This window comes from Oncorhynchus masou, chromosome 6 (assembly GCF_036934945.1).
Source record: "Oncorhynchus masou masou isolate Uvic2021 chromosome 6, UVic_Omas_1.1, whole genome shotgun sequence".
NCBI classification, from domain to species: domain Eukaryota; kingdom Metazoa; phylum Chordata; class Actinopteri; order Salmoniformes; family Salmonidae; genus Oncorhynchus; species Oncorhynchus masou.
Window position 1 is genome coordinate 67,745,375 of NC_088217.1, and position 12,087 is coordinate 67,757,461.

The 12,087-nt window shown below is 41.0% G+C and overlaps 1 protein-coding gene across 1 annotated transcript in view; it reads left to right on the forward strand.

Annotated features, from left to right (window-relative positions):
- The window catches only part of LOC135542484 (B-cell CLL/lymphoma 9 protein-like), a 110,022-nt gene that overhangs the window by 48,505 nt on the left and 49,430 nt on the right, over positions 1 to 12,087 (forward strand). The gene's annotated exons all lie outside the window — the stretch shown is intronic.

The following is a 12,087-nucleotide window of genomic DNA, read 5'->3' on the forward strand; positions in this document are numbered from 1 at the left end:
GATCGGACCAAAGCGCAGCGTGGTTAGAGTTCAACGTGTTTAATAAAGACCATAAATGCTACAAAATACCAAAACAACAAATGTGGAAAAACCGAAACAGTCCTGGCTGGCTGGCTGGCTGGCTGGCTGGCTGGCTGGCTGGCTGGCTGGCTGGCTTGGCTGGCTGGCTGGCTGGCTGGCTGGCTGGCAGACAGACAGAATATGGCTGCCTAAATATGGTTCCCAATCAGAGACAACGATAGACAGCTGCCTCCATAGACATACAAACTACCTAGAAAGGAAACAGCCATTTAAACATACAAAACCCCTAGACAAGTCAAAACACATACATCACCCATGTCACACCCTGACCTAACCAAAATAACAAGGAAAACAAAGAACACTAAGGTCAGGGTGTGACAGTCGTCAAGTGTGTGGTTGCTGCCGTTTGTTTTCGGGGTTTGAATGAGGAAGATGAGAGGGTAAAATCCTCCCAAGTCAATAGCTTGCCACATTGCCAAGGTTTAGGAGAAAGATATTGATTTTTCAATGATGCCTCAAGACAACAAAGGGGTCCACCAAGTGAAATCTCATTGATATTCACAGCCTCCTCATGGGAGGAGTTCTGGGCTGGATGGGGTTCAGAAAAATGGTGTGAGTGATTCTCTGAGCCACTGGTTCTCCGTTATAGGATACCCTTTTCATACTATTGAGCTGAGCTTAGCTTTAAGGTATATTTACATTGGAGGGGCGCAGAATGACTTATGACGCAGTCTGACCACGCATCAGAGGCCTTTTATTTCCAATTCCCCAGGAGAATCTTGTAGCCCTACCTGCTATCACCTCACCTGTGTGTGTGCCACAAATGTAATGCCATTAATTACACCGTTATAGATTGATTGATTTTAATTTAATGGATAAGTAGTGGTCCTCCAGCCAGAGACAATAATATATACATGAAAAATGATCAAGGATTAAACACAGTAATGCCTATTTCCATTGTGGTCCTCTCAGAGAGATGACAGGTGGGAAAGACTGACCGTTTACACTCGATGCAATTAAAAACAACAGAATCACCAGTTAAAAATCAACAATCACGTGTATAAATCACTTGTTGGTCGTGTTACGCTTCCTGCATAGTTTCCTGTTGACAAAAGAGTATCTCAGAGCCAGACCTGTACGGTTCAGGTCGGCTTCCACCCAAATCGCAGCAGGCGGATCTATACTGAGCCATACTTACTGCATAGCCATACCTCTGGCTATAGAACTGGGCTACAAACTAACACAGAAGATCATCATTTGTTGTGTAGTCTTGCAAATAACAGAACGCTGTTGAAAAACCTAACATTCAGGCTAACCTCATTCCTTAACGTAACATGGCAAACGCTCACCCATCATGTTGATGTATTATATAAAATGGGTTACTGATCCATGGAGCAGAGCAGTTGGTCTGCTGGGCAGTTGGTCTGCTGGGCAGTTGGTCTGCTGGGCAGTTGGTCTGCTGGGCAGTTGGTCTGCTGGGCAGTTGGTCTGCTGGGCAGTTGATGGCACCAGTCACTTTGATTTCCACACAGCTGTGGATGTAAAATACTAGTCAGACCCTAAGCTCTGGGCAGGGTTGGCTCAACTCAGTATGCATGCAGTTAAATAAGAAAAGGATCCTATAGAATACAATAGTATTACATACAGTACGGAATAGTATATAGTATTGTATAGTATATTACGGCATAGCATAGATATCGATTGCAGGTCACAGACCCGTGTCTCTGATTGAGACCTGTGAATTTGTGTTATAAGAGAGACTAAGAATAAACCTGGACATCTTTTGAACCTTTTATTACAGTACACGACAGCTACATTAAATTTTGACAAAGCTCTATATCTGGCAGGTCGTTCAGTCTTGTGATAATGAAGAGTAATTCACTCACAGTGCTTGCTAGCCAACTGATTCACTTGATTTCCACTCAAAACGAGTCTTAACCTTGCATGTGACTTCCAGTATTCATAGAGAAGCTTGCTCAATGTCCACGATGTAAGTAATGAAAAAGTGGTCTACATGGGCATCCAGTTTATAAAGGAATTGATAAGGAATTTACAGTTGAAACCTTTGGTTCAAAATGATACCTACACACACAGATGTAGGTGCAGGCACAAAGAGACACAGACACACACACACACACACACACACACACACACACACACACACACACACACACACATGGGGACCTAAAATTCATTTCCATTCAAAATCCTTTTTTCCCTAACCCCTAACCCTTACCCAAACCCTAACCAAATCCCTGAACCTAACTCCTAACCCTAATACTATACCTAACCACTAACCCCTTACCCTAATTCTAACCCTAAACCTAATTGTAAGCCTAACCCTACACGTAACCTCTAAGCTTAAATACCTTTGTCCCCATGAGGATTTGGGAAATGATCCCACGAGGGAAAATGTTCCTTGTTTTACTATAGTTGTGGGGACTTAGGGGGATTTTAGGATAGAAGAACCCCCCCCACAAAGAGGAGCTAATTGTCTGAATTTATGACACCCTGATGCCCTCTATCTGTGTACATAGAGGTGGTCCTCTCACAGCCATACAGCAACCCTCAGTGCCTAGAAGCTGCATGGAACTGCAATGATAGCTCTGTTGCATATTTAAGTGATAATGCCAGAGAAGCCGGTGTTTGGAGGATATATTGGCACGGGTGTTGTTAACTGTGTCAATATATCCTCCAAAAACCGGCTTCAAGGACATTATCACTTTTAAACAAATATTCAAATATTGATTTACATATTTTCATATTTTTTTTAACATTTTGATTAATTTATTCATGATATTTCAACCTTCCACAAGATATAGTCCCGACACAAATCTAGGGTTGCTACCCAAGCGGGCTGGTCATTTAACAGTGTAGCCATAATAATAGCAAAGTAGCTGCATTTGGTTAGTTGGATACATCCATAATAATGAGCTAACGAGGCTTGATTTTGCTTGGCATGGAAAACTTGCTTTCATCAGGACACTTGTTCAGCGGAGATAGTCAACAACACAGCTAACACAATCACTTCCAACTGAAGCTGGAAAGACTGCAAACTAGCTGCACTTTGTTTCGTTTTTACCTGATTTTTATTGACATTTCTTTGTATATATCCATAAAAATGATGCTAGCTGATTCATGATTTCGACTGGCTGACAAACGCTGCCTGCCTGTCTTTCTCGTCCCGACTCCCGACACGTTCATTACTATGGGACAGCTGGATATCGAATTTGAATATTGAAACAATGTTGCAAATGTAGTAGAGACAGACAGCAAGGTTTATACAAAATCTCTGCTGTTGAAAACTAAATGTTAGTCTAAAATAAATGTGAGATAGTATCTAGATGCTTTTAATAGTGGAGATCAAGTATATAAATTACCTGGCTGGGCTGATGAGACAGTGGATTGCGCAGTCAGATGGAACAGAGTAAATAGGCATTTTTACGTCATAGATTTAGCCATTGGTAACTTGTGGAATAGACATTGGCTGGAATGCGGTTTTAACCAATCAGCATTAAGGATTAGACCCACCCGTTGTACAACTGCTGACAACATCTCCTCTGCCCCCCCCCCCCCCCCCCACACACACACACACACACACTTGAAGTCGGAAGTTTACATACACCTTAGCCATACATTTAAACTCAGTATTTTACAATTCCTGACATTTAATCATAGTAAAAATTCCCTGTCTTAGGTCAGTTAGGATCACTATTTTAGGAATGTGAAATGTCAATAATAATAATAATAATAATAATAGTAGAGAGAATTATTTATTTTTTCCCACAGATGTTCTATAGGATTGAGGCCAAGGCTTTGTGATGGCCACTCCAATACCTTGTGACAAAGCTTTAACTTCCTGACTGATGTCTTGAGATGTTGCTTAAATATATCCACATAATTTTCCTTTCTCATGATTACCTCTATTTTGTGAAGTGCACCAGTCCCTCCTGCAGCAAAGCACCCCCACAACATGATGCTGCCACCCCCGTGCTTCACCGTTGGGATGGTGTTCTTCGGCTTGCAAGCCCCCACCTTTTTCACCCAAACATAACGATGGAGATTATGGTCAAACAGTTCTATTTGTGTTTCATCAGACCAGAGGACAATTCTCCAAAAAGTATGATATTTGTCCCAATGTGCAGTTGCAAACCATAGTCTGGCTCTTTACGGAGGTTTTGGAGCAGTGGCTTCTTCCCTGCTGAGCGGCCTTTCAGGTTATGTTGATATAGGACTCGTTTTACAGTGGATATAGATACTTTTGTACCTGTTTCCTCCAGCATCTTCACAAGGTCCTTTGCTGTTGTTCTGGGATTGATTTGCACTTTTCGCACCAAAGTACGTTCATCTCTAGGAGACAGAACATGTCTCCTTCCTGAGCGGTATGATGGCTGCGTTGTTCCATGGTGTTTATACTTGCATACTATTGTTTGTACAGATTAACTTGGTACCTTCAGGCGTTTGGAAATTGCTCCCAAGGATGACCCAGACTTGTGGAGGTCTACATTTTTTTTCTGAGGTCTTGGCTGATTTCTTTAGATTTTCCCATGATGTCAAGCAAAGAGGCACTGAGTTTGAAGGTAGGCCTTGAAATACATCTACAGGTACACCTCCAGTTGATTCAAATGATGTCAATTAGCCTATCAGAAACTTCTAAAGACATTACATAATGTTCTGGAATTTTCCAAGCTGTTTAAAGGCACAGTCAACTTAGTGTATGTGAACTTCTGACCCACTGGAATTGTGATACAATGAATTATAAGTGAAATAATCTGTCTGTAAACAATTGTTGGAAAAATGACTTGTGTCATGCACAAAGTAGATGTCCTAACCGACTTTCCAAAACCATAGTTTGTTAACAAGAAATTTGTGGAGTGGTTGAAAAATGAGTTTTGATGACTCCAACCTAAGTGTAAGTAAACTTCCGATTTCAACTGTATGTTTGCACATGGACACACACAACACACACAAGTACCAGAGGTACACAAAGGTGAGTCACAGCATTTCATTGCTTACATGACTTGTTTCCTTGGCCAGTATTTACCAAGGACATCTATAGAAGGGCCAGTAACCAAATCCCCGAGCCGACTATGTGAAAAATCGGTCAATGTGCCTTTGAGCAAGGCACTTAACCCTAATTGCTCCTGTAAGTATCTGTGGATAATATCGTCTGCTAAATGACTCAAATGTAAATGTAACAGAATATCCTGAAGCTGTTGGTTTCACAAAAGGTCTACAGCAGTAAAGACTATGAAAGGCCTTGGATGTTTCCCAAATGGCACCCTAATCCTTATGTCGTACACTACTTTTGACCACAGCCCTTTGGGTCCTGGTCAAAAGTACTGCACTACATAGGGAATAGAGTGTCATCTGGGTTGCCCACCTTGAGTCACCAGTGTTCCTGCAGGAGGAGTGAAGAAAGGGCTTTGTAATGTGGTGACAGCAAAGCACCCAGAGCTAGGGACATTGTAAAACAAGTCCACTGGGGAAAAAAGTGGTGAAAATTAATTAAGGAATGAGTGCTGGCTCAGCAGAAGTACTTTTCTTTGTTATGAGGTTTGTTCAGAGTCAAAGGATCATATTTCTTCGCAGGGCCTGATATATTCACGGACAAAAAACCTCACAGACTAACAAGCTGAGAGATAAACATTGTCTTCAAAGGTTCCTTATTGGGTAGGGAAAAAACTGTGCGTTGCTCACAAATGAACAGGATTCACTTCAATATGACATCAATATTTAATTAGTTAATTTGCCAGGTTGTTGTTCAACGTATCCACTCTAAACTGAGTGTATGATTTAATTTCTGTATGACAACAATTACATCCAATTTTTATTGCTGTTTTCAGCTCCCTGATTAGCGGTTATTGAATAAATTATAGGGCACTCAATAGAATGGTTTGCTATCAAATTCCTTGTTGATGACTAGCTCATTGGTGTAATTTCACTAGAGAGGTGCATTCATTTAATTGGAGCTTGTTTAGATATCTACCTCCATTGTAGAGGAGGGGAATGACGAGGAGATGAGAGGGAAGGGGAGTGGGGAGGAGAGGAGAGAACTGGAAAGTGGTGATTAATTGCAAAAGCAATCAAATCTGTATCTGGGAGACTGCTGTTAGATAAGCCTGAATGAATTTGAAATACCTTTTTTTCAAGAAATACAAATTATTGTCCACTCTCAAAATGTTGTGAATGGTTGTTTGTGTCTCACTCAGTGACCACTCACTGCCTTTAAAAATCTACAGTTGTGCACCACATGGTCATCTACTTGACTTATAGTAGAACAATAAGTTAACAGTGTTGGCCATAGGGTCACAAATAAATGTGAAAGAATAAAAAATAAATAAAATGAAACTGGTCAGCAAATGCAACCATAATATTGGCGCCATAGTGATGTTCAAGTTCATTCCTCACCACTGTTGTTTTCTGGGAGGGCTACTATAAGAAATACACCACTTGTATCTTCCTGGTGATGCCCTGGATGGATACACAAGTGGGAGAGCTGACATACTAGTGTAACCGATGTGAAATGGCGAGCTAGTTAGCGGTGGTGCGCGCTAATAGCGTTTCAATCGTTTACTTCACTCGCTCTGAGAATTTGAAGTAGTTGCTTCCCTTGCTCTGCAAGGGCCGTGGCTTTTGTGGAGCGATGGGTAACGATGCTTTGATGGTGGCTGTTGTCGATGTGTGAAGAGGGTCCCTGGTTCGAGCCCAGGTAGGGGCGAGGAGAGGGACAGAAGCTATACTGTTACACTAGCACACCAACAAAGGGTGTGACTGGGACATGATCCCCTCCTACGGTAACAGTCAAACGTTTGGACACACCTACTCATTCCAAGTTTTTATTTAGACTATTTTCTACATTGTAGAATAATACAAAAGACATCAAAACTATGAAATAACACATATGGAATCATGTAGTAACCAAAAAAGTGTTCAACAAATCAAATCCAAATATATTTTAGATTCTTCAAAGTAGCCACCCTTTGCCTTGATGACAGCTTTGCACACTCTTGGCATTCTGTCAACCAGCTTCATGAAGTAGTGACCTGGAATGCATTTCAATTAACAGGCGTGCCTTGTTAAAAGTTAATGTGTGGAGTTTATTTCCTTCTTAATACGTTTCAGCCAATCAGTTGTGTTGTGACAAGGTAGGAGTGGTATACAGAAGATAGCCCTATTTGGTAAAAGACCAAGTCCATATTATGGCAAGAACAGCTCAAATGAGCAAAGAGAAACGACAGTCCATCATTACTTTAAGACATGAAGGTCAGTCAATACGGAAAATTTCAAGAACTTTGAACAATTTCTTCAAGTGCAGTCGCAAAAACCATCAAGAGCTATGATTAAACTGGCTCTCATGAGGACCGCCACAGGAAAGGATGACCCAGAGTTACCTCTGCTGCAGAGGATAAGTTCATTAGAGTTACCAGCCTCAGAAATTGCAGCCCAAATAAATGCTTCAGAGTTCAAGTAACAGACACATCTCAACATCAACTGTTCAGAGGAGACTGCGTGAATCAGGCCTTAATGGTCGATTTGCTGCAAAGAAACCACTACTAAAGGACACCAATAATAATAAGAGACTTGCTTGGGCCAAGAAACACAAGTAATGGACATTAGACAAGTGGAAATATGTCCTTTGGTCTAATTTTATAGTCCAAATTAGAGATTTTTGGTTCCAACCGCCGTGCCTTTGTGAGATGCAGAGTAGGTGAAAGGATGATCTTCGCATGTGTGGATCCCACAGTGAAGCATGGAGGAGCTGTGATGGCATGGGGGTACTTTTCTGGTGACACTGTCAGTGATTTATTTAGAATTCAAGGCAGACTTAACCTGCATGGCTACCACAGCATTCTGCAGTGATACCCCATCCCATCTGGTTTGCACTTAGTGACACTATAATTTGATTTTCCAACAGGACAATGACCCAAAACGCACCTCCAGGCTGTGTAAGGGCTATTTCACAAAGGAGTGTGATGGAGTGCTGCATCAGATGACCTGGCCTCCACAATAACCCGACCTCAACCCAATTGAGATGGTTTGAGATGAGTTGGATTGCAGAGAGAAGGAAAAGCAGCCAATAAGTATTCAGCATATGTGGGAACTCCTTTTAAAATGGTTGGAAAAGCATTCCAGGTGAAGCTGGTTGAGAGAATGCCAAGACTGTGCAAAGCTATCATCAAGGCAAAGGGTGGCTACTTTGAACAATCAAAATTATAGATCACTACATGATTTCATATGTGTTATTTCATAGTTTTGATATCTTCACTAGTATTATACAATGTAGAAAATAGTACAAATAAAGAAAAACCCTTGAATGAATGGGTGTGTCCAAACTTTTGACTGGTACTGTATATAGATCACATAAACACATACCTCTTTATGTATGAGCGGCACCACCCAATCCCTCTGTTTGACTGTATTGCACTGTTCTAAGCAGTCACATATGTTGGTCTCTTTATTAACCTATGGCAATGACATACATTCACTTAGTGTCAGCTTAGACCTGGAACACAAGATAGCAGGATAGAAATAAAGCCCATGCCTCATTGTGATCAGGATTTGTTTTTGCTTTCCGTGCTACCAGATGTCACCTCTTGCTGGGGTGTTAAACATGAAAAACGTGTGTAACTGATGTTTTTACTCACTGTGTTGCGCAAACATTTAACTCTGTGGAGACACAACAGGGCCGTGTTCGTTAGGCATTAATCGGAAGATAACAGACTGAAACAGGGAGGGATTATCTCGACTTGTTCTACTAAGAAAAATGTTTTGTTTTCCTTTGCAAAACATTTGCCACGGTGTATCCGGCTGAACACAACCCTGTAACACTAGGGATGTCAGGCACCATATTTATATATAAAAGTATGCAAACATTGACAACTGTCTCTGTTTTTGCCCATATAGTAAATGGTATATGTCTGAAACATGTCTGTCATGTACTCTCTGGGGGTAGAGGAGCAGACATTTTATCAGCAGGGGACGATCTTTCATATCACTCCCAAAGAGGAAAAAGGATTGCCTTCTTTTTCTCCCCCTTGTTATCTAAGAGGCACACGAATCGACAGAGTAAAACGGTAAAAGCAATTGCCATGGAACTTCTAAGGGAATTGTTTTCCCCCAGAATGGAGTATTCACTTAGAATGTTGTTGTTTTCTCTCTCTCTCTCTCTTTCTCTCTTTCTCTCTCTCTCTCTTTCTGTCTCACTCTCTGTCTCTGTCTCTCTCTCTGCTCTTTCTGGGATCCTGGGAGTCTGTTGGGTGCGTAGTGGTGGTGCTGTGGGTTCAAGCAGAGGATTAGATGGCAGACAAATGCTTTTAATCCCTTGAGTCTGCCAGCACCCCCTCCGTTGCACGCTTAGTATGCATCAGAACGAACAACAGACAAAAATCTAGTGCTTCCTCTCCTCCTTCTAACATTCACTGTCTTTTGTCTCCATATCGAATCAAGAAACAGCTATGTGCCGATAGGTCTCTCTGATCATTTGCTGCTACTTCTAACCAATATAAGAACTAGATCTTCTTGTGTAAATAGAACAGATAAACATGTGCCTAGTGTCTGTTCTATTGTGTTGACACAAAGAATCCCTATTGCATGTCTATCACTCTTGCTCAGCTATTTGAAGGAAGAGTGTTTTAAGAGAGGCAAGTGACTGTGAAAAATTGCAATTGGTATCTCTGAGATGGCATTCTCTTTCTTTGGTTTTGTGAGTGTGTTGTACCCTTCATCTGAGGTACGGGCAGAGGATACTATAGAGTTCAGACCATAGCATGTCCTCAGTAAGGGACACAGGGAAACCCAAATGTGACAAAAGACAAACTGCAATCCTGACGTCTGTACTGGCTGCTAGTACAGCCTGGTCTCATAGACTAGACGTAACATAGTAAATGAAAAAACGGGATAATCGAACTGGTATGGTATGTTTTGTTTGGTATGGCTACATAGGACAGAATGTTACTAAAGGCAAAATCAAAAGTATGAGGGTTGGTCAGGGTATATTGGTGGGCGTATAACGTGAACGTCTAGCAACCCAAAGGTTGCACGTTCGAATCTCATCATGGATAACTTAAGCATTTTGCAACTACTTATCATGCTAGCTAACCCTTCCCCTAACCCTTTAACCTAACTCCTTATCTTAACACTTAACCCCTAGCCTAGCTAACATTAGCCACCTAGCTAAGGTTAGTGTTAACCACCTAGCTAACGTTAGCTACTTCAAATTGGAATTTGTAACATATCATACATTTTTGCAAATTCATAACATAGTAAGAATTGCAATTCCTAACATATTGTACGAATTGAAATTCGTAATACAATACACATTGTAATTTGTAAGTTAAGACACGAAATGGAAGATGGACATCCACAAATTAATACATACCATACGAAACTTAACATATTATACTAATTGGAGTGCCCAAGATTTCCATTTACTTTGTTATATCTAGTTTGGCTATTACTGACATCTTGAGATGCCAGGGATTTAGGTGATCCATCATATGAATCTGTCCAGGTTGACTGTTCATGTCTCCAGTCTACTACATTTGATAAAGACAGACACAGACAGTTAGACAGACAGATGACGGACATACTTTCACATTCACTTCTTGTCATTTAACAGACTCTTACCTAAACCAATATATAACCTATGGGGAGGGGCAAAGTAGGTGCCAGGTAGACCCATATAAAACTAAACTGTTCAAAGAAGAACAAGTGGATAAGTGCAAGGGTGGAGGGAATCAAGGGTTGAGGTGGTGGAGTAGCCAGGTGCAGTTTGAAGAGAACACACCTACACCTTTGATGTTCAAACCGTTGAGGACATCTAAAAAGACGTCAGGCTATAGGAAAGTGTCTGCTTTTTCATTTACTATCGTCTCCTGTGCAGGCATGCGGGGGACACAGCTCTTTCAACTACAATTGATCTAACAGCTCACATACAGTATGGCACATTGACTTGACCTAGAATCTGATTAAGAATTTAGGTTAAGCTATTCTTTCAACGTGGGGGTAGCAGAGGAAACAAGACAAGAAGTATACTTCATTTGTCCACACGAGGTGGAAATTTGTCTTCTGCTTTCATCCAACCCCCCTGATATACACACACAAACACACATTAGATTGGAGAGGCTGGAGCAGACATCATTTACAAATGAAGCATGTGTGTTTAGTGAGTCCACCAGATCAGAGGCAGACCAGAGATCAGCGCATGTATAGAGTATCACAGTATGAGTCATAACACCTAGAAAACCTAGCGGTCAAACAAGGAAAGGGTTCTAATAGTTTTTCCACCATTCATTTTTCCCATGGGGGATTTTAGAAACTTAAAATAAGGGCTGTGCTTCGCATAGGCTTACCCTTGCGTGATGTTTTGATAACCGTGTAAATCTCTCTAGGACAAGGTGACTTACATATATATTCACCTGTATTTACCCACCAAAAATGAAATGCTAATTAGCTGCAAATGTGGCTATCATAAAGAACTACAAATGCCATGATCTAAACGAGACTGCCGAATCGAGGCAAAGGTAAACATCTCTGGGTTAACTATCTAATGTTAACTAACTCTAGTAATTAATAAATTGGCAACATTTCTTTAAATGGACAATTCTGTGAACTATCTTGTGCAAGTTTTACATCGATACAATACCTGTTTGCAAAGGTGTCAGCTAGATGTGATGTGCAGGAGCTTGCAGGGATTTGTAGCCTTGCACGATGTCTACTTTGATCATAATTAACATTTTTTAATCTAAGAGTAAATAGAGCCGAGCATATTGATAAAAGTCACCTTATCCGAGAGAGATTTACATGGTTGTTGAAACATCCTTCCTGGGTAAGCATACACAAACAGCCCCTTTTTTTTCTCTAAAATCCCCTATGGGAAAAATGAATGGTGGAAAAATTATTGGAACCATTTCCCTGTTTGACAGCTCGGTTTTATGGGTATTATGACACCTCCACTGTGGGGCTCTATTGGACCATTTTCCTGTCCTTGCTAAGCATTCAACATGTAAGGAGTACTTTTGGTGTCAGGAAAAAATGTATGGAGTAAAATATACATCTTTAGGA